The sequence below is a fragment of the Bubalus bubalis genome, chromosome 9 (genome assembly GCF_019923935.1).
Source record: "Bubalus bubalis isolate 160015118507 breed Murrah chromosome 9, NDDB_SH_1, whole genome shotgun sequence".
Classification (NCBI taxonomy): domain Eukaryota; kingdom Metazoa; phylum Chordata; class Mammalia; order Artiodactyla; family Bovidae; genus Bubalus; species Bubalus bubalis.
In genome coordinates this window covers 104,920,877-104,935,352 of record NC_059165.1, presented here as the reverse complement: position 1 = coordinate 104,935,352, position 14,476 = coordinate 104,920,877, and the positions used below count along the sequence as shown (strand labels likewise).

The 14,476-nt window shown below is 46.9% G+C and overlaps 1 long non-coding RNA gene across 1 annotated transcript; it reads right to left on the bottom strand.

Moving 5' to 3' along the window:
• Positions 1–5,922: 5,922 nt before the first annotated feature.
• On the bottom strand, positions 5,923–8,196 carry LOC123335184. The gene is made up of 3 exons (XR_006553564.1): positions 7,635–8,196; positions 6,347–7,494; positions 5,923–6,111 (listed from the first exon to the last, which is right to left on the bottom strand). It is a non-coding gene; the product is annotated as an uncharacterized LOC123335184 (long non-coding RNA).
• Between the last annotated feature and the right edge of the window lie 6,280 nt (positions 8,197–14,476).

Here is a 14,476-nt window from a genome sequence, read left to right as displayed (position 1 = left end):
AACCAAGACAAGTGAAAAGATCTGCCAAGAAGGATTAACCTCCCACTGCCCTTCATTATCTATTCAGTCCAACTTCCTCCCTGGTCAGTGTATAACAGTCGCTGGCCACGTGCCGTCTGTCTAACGTTTGAGCGCTCCACTTCCTCTCTCTTTATGGCCCTGGCATCCTTCCTCTATCCCAGTCCCTCCCCCTTGGCTCCCTTCCCTGTTTGCTGGCTGCCTGTGATTTCTTCTATTATTGCTCTCAACGGTAATAAAAGTGGGAATGTCGGTGTCAGGTTCTATCTTCCTCAGCAGGATAGGAGATTGTTGGAGGCCAGACTAGGCTGAGATTTCTCTGGGATCCCAGTTTTTTTGCAGGACAAAGCTGAGCATCTGGGAAGTGCATGATAAAGGGTGTGAAATGGGAGCGAAAAGCTCCTTCATCCACCATTCACTCATGTGTATTGATTGATTGGGTCAGGACTGGAACCTGGGACCTTCTGCTCGAAGTCTATGCTCTCTCTTCTGCCCAAGGCTGTGAATTATGATGGGTTGTGTTCATTCTGAAAGTGAAAGTGGGAGTGGCAAAGTCACGTCTGACTCTTTGCCATGGAATAATCTTTAGAATTCTCCAGGCTAGAATACTCGAGTGGGTAGCTGTTCCCTTTTCCAGAGGATCTTCCCAACCTAGGGATCAAACCCAGTCTACTGCATTGCAGGCAGATTCTTTACCAGCTGAGGCACCAGGGAAGCCCAAGAATACCTGTGTGGATAGCCTATCCCTTCTCCAATGGATCTTCCCTACCTAGGAATCGAACTGGGGTCTCCTGCATTGCAGGTGGATTCTTTACCAGCTGAGCTACCAGGGAAGCCCTAGTGTTCATTCTAGTGGGTCTTAAAGGGCTCTGAGTTGCCAAGGCATCTGGGACCTGATGTTCTGAGTGTTCTGGAGTCCTGAGGTTTTCCTGTCTCAGAGTGTCTCTCAGTCTGGAGACCCTAATGTGAAGAGTGGGGGGAGCATCTCCCAAGAGATGAAAGAAGCGTCTGGGGACCATTTCTGAAATCCCAGGCAACAGACTCCAGTCACTGCTCTCCTGCTTTTGTCCACCGCCAGCTCCATGCCTCTTTTCAGGTCATCAGTTACCAGAGGGATCAGGTGCTGAAATTATTGGGGAAATGGAAAACCCTCAACCGTCAGGACTGCTGGATGCTCTAGTCTCCTTCCCCTGGCAAATCTTTTCTCTTTTTAACATTTTTATTGAGGTTGAACATAAACATGGTCAAGTTCATGAATGTCAGGAGTGGAGGTTGATGGAGGTCAGGATTTAGGACATTTCCAGCCCCTGCTGCACCACCTTGGATACTCCAGTTCATTCTCCACTCCCTCAAGGTGACCACTTATCTGACTGTCATCACTTTGGTGAATTTACCTGAGTTTGAACTTCTCAGAGATGGGATTGCACAGGGTATCCACTCTTGGTTCTGGCTTCTCTTGCTCCTCATGTGTGTGGAACAGGCATTTGTCCCTTTTCATGGTTATGTAGTATTCCCAAGTATCTTTGCTTTCTTTTTATATTGTGATCAAATAAATATAACATACTACTTACCATTTTAGGGGCTTCCCTGATGGCTCAGCAGATAAAGAATCTGCCTGCAATGCAGGAATCACAGGAGATGGAGGTTCAATCCCAGGGTCAGGAATATCCCCTAGAGGAAGAAAATGGCAACCCATTCCAGTATTCTTGCCTGAAAAATCCCATGGACAGAAGAGCCTTGTGGGCTACAGTTCAAAGGGTCAAAAAGAGTCAGACACAACTGAGTGACTAAGCATGCGCTTATTGTTTAACCATTTAAAGTGTATAATTCAGGGTATTTAGGACACTCACAATGTAGTATGACCCTCAGTAGCATCTAGCTCCAAAATACCTAAAAGACCCCACACTCTTTAGCAGTCTTCCCCAACCCCTTCCCTCCCAGCCACTGGCAACCACTAATCTGCTTTCTGTCCCTGTCGACTGTCCTGTTCTGCACATTTCATACAATATGAAACCATTTCTCTCTGGCTTTCTTCACTCAGCATAATGTTTTCAAGGTGCATCCGTGCTGTATCATATGTGACCACTTTATTCCTTCCTGTGGACCCATCACATTCGGCTTGCCCATTCATCTGCTGATGGACATCTGGATGGTTACTACCTTTCCACTCTTGCAAACAGTGCTGCTGGAAACATTCATGTGCAAGTTTTTCTTGAACATTGCTTTCAATTCTCTTGGGTCTGTACCTAGGAGTGGAATTGCTGGGTCATATGGTAAATCTCTATTTAGCCTTTGAAGAACTGCCAGGCTGTTTTCCACAGCAGCTGCTAAATTGTACATTCCTACTGGCAGTGTACAGGGGTTCCAAAGGCTCCACGTCCTTGCAAACAATTAGATTTTTTTCCTTTCTTATTGTAACCACTGGGTACCAATTTTTCACGATTCATCCATCTTCCTCATTGGTGAGCATTTGGGTTGTTTCCAGTCTGGAGCAATTGTGGATAAAGCTGTTTTGAGCATACTTGCACATTCTCTTGGTGACTATACTCTTTTCTCCCCCAGTGCATGCCCTAGGGGTGGAATGGCTGAGTCATGGGGTAAGGAATGGTCAGGCTGTTTTCTCAGGTAGGCTGTGAGGGAGGAAATGTCCCCCGTGTCATACCAACACTTAGATTTCAGCCTTTTTGTTTTGTTTATATTTTATTTTTTGAAGTATAGTTTATTTACAATATTGTGTTAGTTTCTGGTGTGCAGCAAAGTGATCCAGTTGCACACACACACACACACACACGTCCTTTTTCATGTTCTTTTCCATTATGGTTTATCATAGGATATTTAAGATTATTCCCTGTGCTATACAGTAAGACTTTGTTTATTCATTCTATAGATAATAGCTTACATCTGCTAATCCCCAAATTCCCAATCCATCCGTCCCCCACCCCTCCTCCCACTTGGCAACCACAAGTCTGTCCCCAAGTCTGTGAGTCCGTTTCTGCTTCCTAGATAAGCTCATTCATGTCATATTTTAGATTCCACATACAACTAGGGTCATATGGTATTTATCCTTCTCTTTCTGCCTTACTCCAGTTAGTATGATAATTCTATTTCTATCCATGTTATTGCAAATGTCATTATTTTATTCTTTTTTATGACAGCTATTTTAATATTTGCCTTTTTCCCCCTTCTTCCCCCACGCCTATCACCAACCCTGTTCATCAACATTCATTAAGCACTTGCGTTGACAACACTCTAGCTCTGGGTGCTGAGAAGGGAACAAAATTACTGGTCCTCGGTGCAAATCGCTCTGAATCTGGAACGGGGGGGAGGGGCCTGAGGCTTGTATGCCTATATGTCAGTTCGTTTCATTCTTGCAACAGCTTGGTCCCAAGCTCTGAGTAAACACATTTAATAAAGGAGAAAAAAGGATTTGGAGAGTTAAGGGGTAGATCCAGTATCTAGCACCCCAGCGAGGATGTGAACCCCGGGTGTGTGACTCTGGGCCCTGCAAGAGGCATTCATTCATCCATTCAGTAAACACTTCCTGACAAATTTCCTATGCCTCCAAGAGGTCCCCAGGGAGACCCCAGTCTTCAGGAGGAAGAGCTGGCAACAAATGCCCCCTAACTGTGGAGCCAGGGCTGGCCTAGAGGGTGGACCTGCAGCTGGAGGAGTCCAGAATGGGGCAGTGAAGGCTCTGTATGGGGAGACAGGGAAGGTATCCTGGGAAAAGGGACATTGAAGCTGGGCTTTTGAAGAATGCACTTGAGTTCATCAGGCAGATCTTGCATTCATTAATTCAGCAAACACCCTCAGCCAAATCCTCTGTGCCAACCTCACCTCAGCCTGGTTGCAAGGAGCTAGGAGAGACAGAACCAGACATGGACTCCCCATAGGGTCATGGATGGGCTGGAAGGGGAGGCAGGGGCTGGTATTGCCCCAAATGGAAGAACATAGAAGTTCTTCAGGGGACCAGCAGGGGTCTCCTGAGAGGAGGATGTGGCTTCAATTCCCTCCTGCAGAGCAGAGAGTTGATGCTAAATGTTTTTGTTTTGAAATATATTGCATGGGTTAAATGAGACCAAGACAACGTGTGTGTGTGTGTGTGTGTGTGTGTGTGTGTGTGTGCTGAGTTTCCCAGTCATGCCTGACTCTCTGCGATCCTTTGGACTGTAGCCCATGGCTCCTCTGTTCATAGGATTCTGCAGGCAAGAATACTGAAGTGGGTAGCTATTCCCTTCTCCAGCAGATCTTCCCGACCCAAGGATCGAACCTGGGTCTCCTGCATAGCAGAAGAATTCTTTACTGTCTGAGCCACCAAGGAAGCCCTCTTAAACCCCACACTATGGAGCAAAAAGGAAAGAGGTGTCTAGGAGTAACCTGACAGGGATAGGCACTTGCTTGCAATGAATTTATTTCATAAAATCACCAGGATGTGGGGTGGGGGTGGGTGGAATGGGGGAGAGAGGCTGCCTCTTGTTTATAATCCAGGTCCTCTCTGGGTGGGTGATCTCTCAGCCACTCCCCCAAATTCCCCAATTAGTGCAAAGATGCCCCCAGAAATGGTGATTCCCTCCTTTCTCCTCTTATCAGCTCAGGGTCCCACCAAGCTCCGCCCCCATGGCGGACTGGACAAGACAGCCCACTTTGGACACCTAACAGAGGCTCTCGGACATGAATGCCCACCCCTTCCTCTCCCTCGGGCCACTCCAAATCCTTCCTCAGTGTGGGCCCTAGATAGAGGATGAGTAGGGAGGGAGGTGCCAGGCTGGAGTGGCTTGGATCCCTGAGGGCTGCAGAGGATCATGTAGGGGAACCATGGAGCACATACTGTGCTCAATGTCATCCTCACAAAAGACCATTACCCCTTCCCTGCCCCATTCCACACACATGTATTGAATGCCAGACCAGTAGCGGGGGAGTCTTGGTCCTGACCTCAGGACCTTCTAGCTCAGAGCTCCCAAAAGTGTTACCAAACTGAACTCAGGTCCTCTCACCCAATGCACTGCAAAGCCAGTCAACTGGTACCAGGTGTGGTGAAGGAAAGTGCAGCATTCCTTTGCACAGTGCCAAGCAAGGAGAGAAGGTAGCCAAAGTGCCAAAGATGTCAGACCTCTGATGGCTTCCAGGAAAGGGTTTTTCAAAGCAGCATTAAGGGTGAGGGTCACAGGGTGTATGACCATGTCATGGACATTTTTCTGATTGGTTGGTGGTGAGTTAACAGAGTGATCAGTCTTCTGCCTCCAACCAGTTTAGGCTCTGTATGTTTGAAGTCAGCAGTTTCCATCTGGTAGGGTCCTGGTTTCTGCCAAAACAGCATAAGAATATGTGTCAGAAGGCTATCCATAGAGGGGTAACCTCAAGGAGAAGCTAGGGGTTTTGTGACTCTTTTTCTGGTGGACCTATTATTTAATTTGCTATTACTTTCCCGCTTGACTGCTTCATTTTTGTCCCTGATTTTACACTTCTCCAATCATCAATTGCTTGAGTCTGCTCCCGCATAAGGCCTAAGAGGCTAAAAGCTTTTTCTACAAGCAAGAAGTGGGGAACACAGATGTCTGTCACTGGGAAGACCCCACAGGGCCTGTTTCTGTTTCACAAGGGTGGAGAGCTCCCAAATCTCTGGTACCAGATTAATTCATTAATTATACCAGTTGATATTTATTTCTTTTTAAATTTTATTTATCTTCAGCTGTGCGGGATCTTTGTTGCTGCACGCAGCCTTTCTTTAGTTGTGAAAACGGAGCTACTGTCTAGTCTCTAGTCTAGCCAGCTTGTCATTGCTTTGGCTTGCCTTGTTGAGGAGCACAGGTTCTAGGGCACCACAGGCTTCAGTAGCTGCCGAAACGCGGGCTCGAGATCCCTCAGGCTTCGGTAGTTGAGGTGCACTGGGCTTGGTTGCTCTGCTGGCATGTGGAATCTTCCCAGACCAGGGATCAAACCCGTGTCCCCTGCATTGGCAAGCGGATTCTTAACCACTGGTCCACCAGGGAAGTCCAACATGTATTGATTGCTTGAGCTCCTTCTGTATGCTACTGGGCAATGGGGAGACAATGTTTTCTGAGCCCCAGCCCTAGCTTCTAAACAACTTGCTGCCTGGTTGGGAAACAGACAAGAAAACTGGTGTAAGATCAGAAGATGCTGAAGGCCTAAGGGGTGTTCTCCCACCAGCCTTGGGCATCAGGGCTTTCCCAGAGGAGGGGACATTTCAGCTGAGAAGTGGAGAGAAAGCAGCCTATACAGGAGAGAGGAAGAGGTGTTTCTGGCAATGGGAACAGTGCGTGCAGAAGCCTGCACAACAGGTGTGTCAGAGGAATTAAAGACATCTTACTGAGGCACAGTTTGGAGGCAGATGCTAGAGGAGAAGGGAAGATTGGGAGCCAATCACCGCGCAAGAAGAGCCTCGCAGGCAGAGCTTTCGAAGTACGTCCTCTAATTCGCTACCAGGTGTTGTATGAAGTACCGCTCTAGAGGTTACACCCACCCGGATCCAATCAGCGCCGGCCACCAGGGCGTAGTCAGGGGCGGGGCTGCATACTGTCTGGCATCCAGGTCCAGGGCGGCAGGCGACCTGCCTTGGATGGCTTGCAGTCCGGGGAGGAGAACGGGGATTGGAGGGGACATAGAGGAGTCCTGACCTAATTTACCACCATCGTCCATCCAGATCTGGAACCTCCAACTGCGCCGTGCCCGACATCCATACCCTTTCCAAATCAAACGGTCTCCATGGTATCCGCATCTCCCGTTCCACTGAAGACGCCGCCGTGAAACACAAGGCTGAAGACAATACAGGGGTCAAGGGTGCCGACCACATGAGGGGGTCTGGTGAGGTTCAAACCCCAGCTGTGTCCCTCCTCAGCTCTTTGACTTCCTTGTGCCTCAGTTTCCCCGTCGCTTGGACCTGTATCAAAACAGCCGCACCCAGTAGAGGCGCTGTTGGGATTAAAGCAGTTAAAACACTCCCAACTCGAAGCAGACTCTCCACGTGCTAAATGCGTATCGGGTTAATTATTCTTGTAATTTATCATTTTGCTTTGGAAATCTATTGGCCACAGGCAGCTCTCTAAAATAGACAACTGCCGGCGATCTGCTTGGGGTCTTCTCAGGGAGAGCATTCCCAACCCAAGCCTCTTTCCAGATGGATGGATTTTAACCACAATAAAGTTGACATCCTGTTCTTAAACATAATAAAACATGGGTTCATTTGGACTTGGCGTTCCCCTTTTGCATTCTAGAGCCCAGGTGTTTATGCATCTGGGTCTCAAACATTTTCAAAGGATTCTCTGCGGTTCTTGGGTGCCTTGGGCACCGGGACTCACAGACCTGCCTGACAGTGCCTTAATGGTGGTCTTAGAGGCATGGCTCCGGTCCAACTGTTACCTCTTAATGGTGGTCTTAGAGGCATGGCTCCGGTCCAACTGTTACCTCTTACTGTCAGCAGTTTGGGCAAATGTTTTGGCGTTTCTGATCAGTTCCCACCTGTCAAAGATAACATCACTGAAGCCCCTTTGTCGAGTGTTCTCAGCCCTCTCCCTCGGCTGGGCGGGAGTCCATGGGGTCTTCAGCCAGTCTGGGGTGGGGAAGCAGGTCTTGGAAGGGTGGCATGAATGAGGGTGCACCTCTGAGTTGGGGCACGTCGAGGGCCTTGACTGGTGGCAGCAGGGGCCTGGAGACTGGAAAAGGCAGAGGCTTTGGGTTCCTGCTGGTTCCTTCCCTGAGCTGGCCCGAGGGTGGATGAGCCTCACAAACTCTTGAGATTTTCTCTTTGGACATAAAAGCATCTCGGCTCCAAGAGTTACTCCTTTATGCCTTGGTTTAATGGTACCGAAGCATAAAGGAGTAATGGAATGTTTGTGCACACCTGGGGAATGGGAATGATGGTATGCACCTGGGAAGATGGTGCACAAGAAAGGTAAGCAAGAAGAGCTCAGTAATTGTTGAGAGGGAGCCCCTGCTTTAAAAAAACAAACAAAAACTATCACTTTAGAGGATTTGGGAATGTAGGTGTTAAGGGCTGCAGCTGAATTCCCTGGGTTTAAACCCCAACTCTGCCACTTCCTTGCTGTGTGAATTTGGGTATGTGACTTAAATTTTTTGTTCTGTTTCTCTGCCCATATAATCAATTTGAGGATTAAAGGAGTGAACATTTGTAGAGTTTTGCCCAGCACCTGGCACACTGAAGGAACTCGCTAGATAAATTAACTCCTCTCGAGCTGGTACCTCACTCCGACCCCCCAACCGTGGGCACCAGCCGTTAGCCCAGTGCTGCCCCCTGCTGGTCACTCTGACTTTGGCCTGAGCCCCGCCTCTGAGGCCTGAGCCCCGCCCGCCATCGCATTCGGACCAGTCCCATGACTGTGCCCCAATTCAATCGTTGTCTTGTATTATTAGCCTCCTCAGGCCAATCCCTCATAGCTCATAACCGAGGCATAAAGGAGTAATGGGATGAGCTATGAGGGAGGGCGTCCTCCCTTTGCCGTCGGACCCTTGTCCTCAATGTCTCTACTTTTTAATATGTTGTCTAGGTTGGTCATAGCTTTTCTTCCAAGGAGCAAGTGATTTTAATTTCATGGCTGCAGTCACCATCTGCGGTGATTTTGAAGCCCAAAAAATAGTCTCTCACTGTTTTCCATTGTTTCCCCATCTATTTGCCATGAAGTGATGGGACCAGATGCCATGATCTTTGTTTTTTGAATGTTGAGTTTTAAGCAAACTTGTTTACTCTCCTCTTTCACTTCCTTTTGAAAGTTCAAGCTGCTTTTGAACTGTGGTGTTGGAGAAGACTCTTGAGAGTTCCTTGAGAGCAAGAAGATCAAATCAGTTAATCCTAAAGGAAATCAGTCCTGAATATTCATTGGAAGGACTGATGCTGAAGCTGAAGCTCCAATACTTTGGCCACCTGATGCAAAGAACTGACTCACTGGAAAAGACCCTGGTGCTGGGAAAGATTGAAGGCAGGAGGAGAAGGCAATGACAGAGGATGAGATGATTGGATGGTATCACCGACTCAGTGGACATGAGTTTGAGCAAGCTCTGGGAGTTTGTGATGGACAGGGAGGCCTGGTGTGCTGCAGTCCATGGGATTGCAAAGAGTTGGACATGATTGAGTGACTGAACTTTCATCAAGAGGCTCTTTAGTTTTTCTTTGCTTTCTGCCATAAGGATGGTATCATCTGTGTAGCTGAGGTTATTGATATAATATTTGCTATGCTATCTGCTAGGAGTGCCCTTCCTCCAATTCTACAGTGCTTAGGGAGACCTCTTCACTCTCCAGTTTCCTCTTTTCCAGGACACCTTTTCCAGTATACCAATCAGAGCCTCCTTTCCCCTTAGTCATCTCCCAGCACTGACTGCAGAGATCGGGTTCTGTGGCCCCACATCCTTCTCCCAGACTCCAGGCAGGATCCACCCCCTCCCCCAGCCTTGGACGTGGCGTGGACATGGATGTGGATCCAGTCTGTGTTTTTTGAATGAATGAGTGATTACATGAACATCTGTGTTGCATAAACAGCCTATTCCGAGAGTTGGTCCAATCTTGCTTTATATTCCAGCCTTGTCTCCCCAATATCTCAGGAACTCAGTCTTCCTATTTGTGAAATGAGCACAGTATTGCACCCACCTCGGGTTGCAGAGAATTAAGGAAAATAGGATATGTCAGGCACCCAGCACGTTGCCAAGCACACAGTAGGCCTTCAGGAACCACGTGAGCTCTCTTGTGCTCTCCAATTATGAGAAATAATTATGAGAAACTTGGACTCAGGACTCATGTCCTGCCTCATCTATTGCAGTACTCCCCCATTCCCAACCTGCCCCAGGACAAGGTCATTGATAACAGAACTGTCAGAGGAAGAGGAGGATTTGTTCCACAAGACAGTCCCAAGGGCTCTGAATTCCATGTCCCCCGCACATAATATTGCTTGCTACCCTGATTACAGGGACTGGAGTCACAGATAGACAAACAGCTGGACGGTGGAACCCTGAGTTTGATGTCTTGATTTTGGTCCTAGAAGCCAGGCAGCCCTTTACCCTCTGTCTGCACTCTGGCCCCAAGTGGCTACACCCCATCTCATGTTGATGCCTCTCCCATTTGCATCACCAGCCCAACCTCTCCCCTGAACTTCAGACTCAAATATCCAACTGTACTGGGTCTTCTCAGTGGGTACCTTGTAAGCATCTCACATTCAGCCAGTCTGAAGCACAGGTCCCAGTTCCTCACCCTGGGATCAACTTCTTCATCAGCATGGCAGGTGAATGGCTGCACCATCATTCTGCTCCCCAGGTCCCCAAACCTCGACTCATTCTCATCACTTCTCTTCCTTCACCCCACATGTCCAGTTCATCCAGTTGTCCTTAGGCTCAGACTTCAGAATGAACCCAAACCTGCCCAGCACTCCTGTGGGTCCTGCCAGCTCCTTCCTGGATCCTTCCCTGGACTTCCACCACTTACATTCCTGCCCTGAACATCCCTGCTCCCCTGAGCAGCCTCAGAGAGATCCTTAAAATGATAAATCAGAGATTCTTAAAATGACACTGAGCTCAGCACAGTGCAGTCACCCCTCCCCACCTCCAACCTGGGCAGTTGGGGCATCAGAGAGAGGTCTGGCATGGGGTTTGTTCTTGAAGATGAGGCCTTGTTGGTCACAGAATGCCCATGGAGTCTCTGGTCCTCCTGAGTCTCTGTTCTGCTCTCCGGGCTGAGGTCTCATCTCTTCCTCTCAGTCTCCCTCTCTCAGTCTCTCTCTCTGCATCTCAGACTCCTCCCCATATCCCCTAGGCTCTTTATGACCCTTGCTCATCTCCCACCTCTCTCATTCTGCTCCAGCCACACCAGTCTCCTTGGTTTTCCTCCAACACACCAGACAGTCACACTTCAGGGCCTTTGCATCTGCTCTGCCCTCTGTCTAGAACCCCCATCCCCAAACCCTCCCCATGCCTGTCTCCTTCTCCTTCCTTGGGTCTCAGCTTCTGTGTTGCCTCCACCAGGAGGAGGCAGTTACCTTCTCCTCCACCATTTCTATCATGGGACCCTCCCTGTTTTCCTCCTAATTTTCCTTGATTTTCTCTGTGCATGCTTATTTTTATTTCCAACTCTCGAGTTAGGGACCATGTCACTTGTTGGAACCTGTTGACAAGAGTAGTTCCCAGTGTCCAGATGGCGCCAAGAAATGTTTTCTGGACAAACTGATTGACATCTGATTCATATCTGTCTCTTCCATGGAGCTTCACTCAATGCCAGAAACATCACATGTACCCAGTACGGACTGGAAATTTATCTGAAGACCAAACAGTGTTGCCCTGGGGATTCTAGAAGCAGCTCTGTTCATTCCCCACTAGAAAGCTGAGCTCAGCAGATGCTGTGGAGGAGGAATTTTCTTATCCAAAGCCCAAACCTCTCCACAGCTTCTCTTGGCACCAGGGATTGGAAAGTTTTAATAAGAGCAGAGTCTCTGGGGATGGCCAGGAGCTTGGATGGCTGGGAGGGATGTGTGTGTGCATTTGGTGGAGTGGGGAGGGGGGCGGGTACACTCTTCACAGATGTGTGTGTCTATATGTGTGTGTTGCACTTTTCACCAGTCTGTGAGCTCTCTCCCATCGCCTCTCTTTCAACAGTTTTTATCTGTGGATTTCATAGGATGATGGAGAGAAAGTGAGACATTGGAAGCTATGTGAGAGATGGAGGGAGAGATAGATAAAGAGTGCAAGGGAGTTTGCAAAATTCATGAATGTAGATGCACAGTGAGCAGAGTCAGGGAAAAAGGGAACCACAGAGAAGAGAGGGCAATAGAAAGACAGCAGGGCATAATTAAGTGGGGAGATGAGATAGCTCAGATAAATAGCTTTGGAATGAGCCAAGTTGTTGCTGGGAGCGAAATGGGACACCGGGGCTTAAAAATTAATTGGATCTGAGTGATCAATTTATCAGGGTCTTTGGCAAAAGGACAGAGATCAGGGATGGGTGAGAGAGAATAAGAGAGACCAATGGGTATCAAACATATTAAGAGAACATAATTCACACTAACAAATTAAAGGTGAAGAGTTACATAGTTATCCTGACTGATGTAGGAAATGCAGTTGCTAAAATTCACCACCTGTTCATGATAAAGAAAAATCTTTTAAAAAAAAAGAAAAAGAAAAACATTTTAACACACTGGAAATAGAAGTAGATCTCCTTTATTTGATTTTCTATTAAAAACCCATAGCAGGTATCATATTTAATGGTAACTGTTGAAATGTTTTCTTTCAAATGCAGAACAAGGGAAGGATGCCTGTTACCATGGTGTCTGAGATTGTACTGAAGTACCTGACCTGTATGGTAGGCAAGGAAAAAGAAATGAAAGGCCAAAGGACTGGAAAGGAAATGAAAGTGTCTTTATTTACAGATGGCATCTTTGTGTACAATGAAAATCTCAAAGAATCTGCAGATCTATTTCTTGGATTTACAGAAGGTTAATAAAGTTTCTTAGATACTTGACCCAATTGCATTTTAAACTCCTGTGACTAATAGGTTAAAAAAAAAGTAACCTAAAAAGGCCACTTATTCATAGCATCAAATATACAAATTACCTAGAAATAAATCTGAAAAACAAAGACATGGAAGATTTATGGAGGAAGTTGTCAGCTTTACTGAAAGATAGACAAATGGAAAGACCTTTATTCACACTTCGGATGAGTCAATATGAGGAAAGATTCTTCCCTTATTTGGTTTATAGATTCAATGCAATTTCAATCAAAGTCCCAACTGGATTTCTCCACAGAACCCAACAAGCTGAGAGAAAAAGAATAATCCGGATGCTCTGAAGATGAAAGAATGGCATTATTAGCAGATATCAAGGACAGGCATAAAGTTCTGTAACAGGGATAGATGGTCCCAGGACAGAAGAAGGAGCCAGAACAGACCCCAGGTGGGACAGATATCCTGCAGCACTGTGTACTCTGGTTGCTCTGTGTCCGCTATGAAGTCCACACTTGTTCAAAAACTTGCTTTGTGACCGTTTCATTAAAGAGTGTTGGGACAATTGATTATCCACATTGGAAAAAATATACACAATTGGACTTTATCTCACTCCACACTCCCAAATCAGTTCCAAGAGAGATCAAAATGCTGCCGCTGCTGCTAAGTCGCTTCAGTCGTGTCCGACTCTGTGTGACCCCATAGATGGCAGCCCACCAGGCTCCCCCGTCCCTGGGATTCTCCAGGCAAGAACACTGGAGTGGGTTGCCATTTCCTTCTCCAATGCATGAAAGTGAAAAGTGAAAGTGAAGTCGTTCAGTCATGTCCGACTCTTAGCGACCCCATGGACTGCAGCCTACCAGGCTCCTCCATCCATGGGATTTTTCCAGGCAAGAGTACTGGAGTGGGGCGCCATTGCCTTCTCTGAGAGAGATCAAGACTTGACTGTAAATGACAAGGCTTAGGATATAGAAGATGCTATGAAAATATCTTTCTGATCCTGGGACAGGAAAGAATTCCTTAAACAAGACATAATGTCTCTTCATCACAAGAAAAGAAATCTGTCACTATGTATAGTGATGGATGTTAACTAGACTCCGTATGATGAGCATTTCAAAATGTGTGCAAATATCAAATCATTATGTTGTACATCTGAAACTAATATAATGTTATATGTTGATTATGCCTCAAAGAAAAAAGTGTGCTTACTGTAAAGGTAAATATTGATCAAGTGGAAGAATTTAAAATTAAATCCATAGAGAGAGAAAACAGATTAATGGTTGTCAGGGCCTCAGGGGAGAGGGGAACAGGGAGTGCCTGCTGATGGGGGTGGGGTTTCCTTTTGGGGTGATGGAAATATTTTAGTTCTAGATAGAAGTAGTACTGTTTTTTCCAGTGGTCATATATGGATGTGAGAGTTGGACTATAAAGAAAACTGAGCACCAAAGAATTGATGCTTTTGAACCGTGGTGTTGGAAAAGACTCTTGAGAGTCCTTTGGACTGCAAGGAGATCCAACCAGTCCATCCTATAGGAAATCAGTCCTGAATATTCATTGGAAGGACTGATGCTGAAGCTGAAGCTCCAATACTTTGGCCACCTGATGTGAGGAACTGACTCATTTGAAAAGACCCTGATGCTGGAAAAGATTGAGGGCAGGAGGAGAAGGGGATGACAGAGGATGAGATGGTTGGATGGCATCACCGACTCAATAGAGATGAGTTTGAGTGAACTCCGGGAGTTGGTGATGGACAGGGAGGCCTGGCGTGCTGCAGTCCATGGGGTTGCAAAGAATCGGACACGACTAGTAACTGAACTGAACTGAACCTTAGTACTTGCACAACATTGTGAATATACTAAATGCCACCGAACTGTCCACTTTAATATATGTAAATGGTATATTTTGTGATGTTTATTTTATGACAATAAGATAAAGGAATTTAAAATTAAGAGCTTCTTAGAAACTTCCACTCACCACTTCCATTCACCACTTCAGTTCAGTCAGTTCAGT